The following is a 3,666-nucleotide window of genomic DNA, read 5'->3' on the forward strand; positions in this document are numbered from 1 at the left end:
TTCATTTGTACCACATTGTGATGTCTGCCATTAAGAATTCATGACATAGAGCAGAGGGTGTAGCTCTGTACGGAATGCTTGCACAGACAAGGCCCTTTGTCCAATACCCAGCACTGAATCACAGCAACAAAAATAGTAACTTGTAAAGTAGACAAATATGTGAATAATCTTAATATAAAAAAATCACCATGAGAGCCATGAGAATAATGCCTGAAAAGAGATCACATTGAGTGTTAGTAGCTTTGGACTAGGATAGCCTTTTTTTTTCCCATAAAGATTGCACTTAGCTTCTTTCAGATCTTTCTACTGGTTCAGTCCCTTTGTTATGACTTCAAAAGGAAACATCCAAGCTGGTATGTGCCTGTGATTCCATTACTCAGGAGGCCAAGGCAAGAGATGCGTAAGTTCAAGGCCAGCTTGGACCATATCAAGAACCTGTCTCAAATATATGTATATTATAAATATATGTATAAGAGTGTTTTGACTGGGGCTACAGGATTGGGCCGCCATGCTGGAGCCATGGCAGCTTTTGAGTTGCCTTGTTCTCCAGAAGATAAAAAATACTGCCATTCTTCATTCCTTTGCATGCTGACATTTTCAGGACTTTTCTCCTCAGTTGCATCAGACAATGTGGGTATGATGAGCTGTGATGTAGTTCCTGTCATCTCTCCTGTTTGCTGAGGGTTTGTGAACTTCTCTAATCTCTGGTTTTGTAGCTTTAATCAAAATGAAAGAATTTGTTTGGTTTCTGAGACAGGGTCTTGCTATGTAACTTTGGCTGGCTGGAGCTCATAGAGATCTGCCTGTCTCTGCCTCTTGTATGCTGGGATTAAATTTGGAGCTCCCTTGCCCACCCTCAATCCTTCCCTCCCTCCCTTCTTTCCTCCCTCCCTCCCTCCTCCCCTCCCTTCTTCCCTCCTTCCCTCCCTCCCTCTCTCCCTCCCTCCCTCCTTTCCTTCCTTCCTTTCTTCCCTTTTTCTGGTTCCCAAACTCCAAACCTTCTCTACATGCCAAGTGTGTCTGTGTGTCTGTCTGTGTCTGTTAGATACCGTGACATTGCTGGCAGCTCAGTGCTGCTCTGTCCATGCTCGATTCGCTCTCCTCTCTCCATGCTCACCTTCTGTTGGATTGTACTAGTGTCTCCTCAAGGCCCCTAAGCTTGTCTGAGGTGTCTAACCTCTGATGCTGTCCCAGATTATGTTTTACAATAAAACATATGTTATATAATATACTTGGTAATTCTCATTTCTACAAATCTGGCTCAAGCATTTTTTCTCTTCTTTTCTCTCTTACTTTGCACCTCTTTTCTTTTGTTAGACATTGTCTTCCTATGTAGTACAGGGTGACTTCAAACTTGAGATGCTTCTGCCTCCATCTCCCAGGTGCTGGAATCACAGGCTGTGCCATCACAACCAGCAGATGTGTGTGTGCTTTGTGTCTTTACTTAACACAGTCAACCTGTTCTCTAATTCTTGAGCATCTGTTTTGATGTCATGTATACTAATTATATTATTTGTACTTCTGGGTAATTTTGATTTTTCTTTTCATTATTGGTTATGTTTTCTTGCTCTTTATATGCCTGGCAATTTTTTTTATTGAATCTTGGATATTGTGATTTTTTTTTTTCGAGACAGGGTTTCTCTGGGTAGCCCTGGCTGTCCTGGAAGATATTGTGGGTTTTTTTTAAGATTTATTTTTATAATTTTTAATACTGTCTGTCTGTCTCTCTGTGTGCGTGTGTGTGTGCGTGTGCGTGTGCATGTGCGTGTGTGTGTGTGTAGGTTCCCAGAGGCCAGAGGCATCAAATCCCCATTGAGTTAGAGTTATAGGTGGTTGCAAACCACCTGACATTGGGGCTGGGACTCAAACTCTGGTCCTCTGAAAGAGTAGTGCAAGCTCTTAACCACTGAACCATCCTTTCAGCTCAGAATATTGTGAATTTTATCTTGATGGGACTTAGGCATTTTTGTATTATAAATATTCTTTTTTAATTAAAATGTATTTATTTATTCATGTGTGTGACTACATGTGTGTATGGGGGAAATCAGAGGACAGCTTGTGGGGAGTACCTTCTCTCCTTCCAGAATGTGAGTCCCAGGGATTGAATTTTCAGTCCTCATGACTGGGGTAAGTGTCTATATCTACTGAGATATCTTGTCGTCCCTGTAAATATTCTTGTACTTTGTTCTGGGACACAGTTTTTTCTAAATACTACAGGAAAGTTTTCTAAATGCTTAATCCCCTTGCCATGTGAAGTTATTGTGTGTGATTCTTGAGAATGAGACTTGGTGGTTCTGTGTGGGGTCCAAACACTACCCTCTCCAGACCTTACCATTGACTCCCTGCTCTCTGACTCCCTGCTCTCTGACTCCCTGCTCTCTGGTATTTTCCTCACAGGTATGTGTACTGGTCAGTCTTCAGCAAAGACTTAGCTGGCTGGCTGGGAAGCCCCTGTCAGTTTTCTGTTGCTGTAACTCAATGCCACAGCCTGGATAATTCATAAAGAATAGATGTGTATTCAGCTCACAGTTGTGGATCCTAGGAAGCACAAGGACCTCTGGTGATTGCTTCTTGTTGTGTCGCAGCATGCTGATGTCATCGTGGAATGACAATACAGAACAAGCACATCGGCTTACAAGCTCTTCCTGTTCTTAGGGAGCCATTAATGCCATCACAGGCCTCTTCCATTGTTGTCTTCTACAAGAGCTCTCAGAGATAGAGTCAGAGCACCACAGCTCCTCTGGAGGCTCCTTCTGTGTCTCTCTCTCCTCTCTAGTCCCCTAACCTGTGCACTCTGCCCTTCAGTGCCCCCCCCCCATAGTAACGTGGCTCTGCTTTCCAGACACTGCCAGTCTCATCTCCTCAGTCGGTAGGCTCTGGGCTCAGCATACGGCCCCGTTCTAATACAGTGACCTGGAAATCCCGAGGAGTAAGCTGCGGACTTTGTAGGATCTTCTGTTCATCTCCTTTTGTGGATCACTATCCTTCATCTCCTGATGTGTGGTAGTTAGAAAACTTGTTTCTCATAGTCTGCGTTTCTTCAGGGGTTTCGTGGGAGGGTAAATGCACCTCTCATCCTATTGGCCAAAAGCAGAAAGCCCCTCTAAGAGCAAAGAAATCACCTCCCTTCCTCACTGTTACTATCAGGAAATTAAATAGATCTGACCTTAGTTTTCACTTCTTCCTCCTTTTAGGGCTTCTCAAATGGTTCGTAAAGAAAATGGATTGGCTAGCCATTAAAGGTGGTACAAACCTTCAATCCTAGCACTAGGAAGGCAAGAGACAGATGGGTCTCTGTGAGTTCAAGACCAGTGGTTCACAAATCCAGTTCCAGGCTAGTCAGATCCACATAGTGAGACCTTGTCTTAAAAAAAAGAAAATGGATTCCGTATTTGTTGAGTGCTTCCCACATAGCTGTATATGTCAGTTGTTAAAAAAGAAGCTCCATCTCGGCACCAGGTGAGCTTCAGACCCAGTGACCCAGCACTGAGAGGGATAAGATGAAGATGGATTGGGAGAGACTCCTGATGTGAACCTCTGGACTCCATATGTGCATACACATGAAGGTATACACACACACACACACACACACACACATTCATATAACATACACATATAGACATACATATTCATATAACCCACATACATACTCAAATAACACACATA

This window comes from Grammomys surdaster, unplaced genomic scaffold (genome assembly GCF_004785775.1).
Source record: "Grammomys surdaster isolate TR1022 unplaced genomic scaffold, NIH_TR_1.0 126158, whole genome shotgun sequence".
NCBI lineage: Eukaryota > Metazoa > Chordata > Mammalia > Rodentia > Muridae > Grammomys > Grammomys surdaster.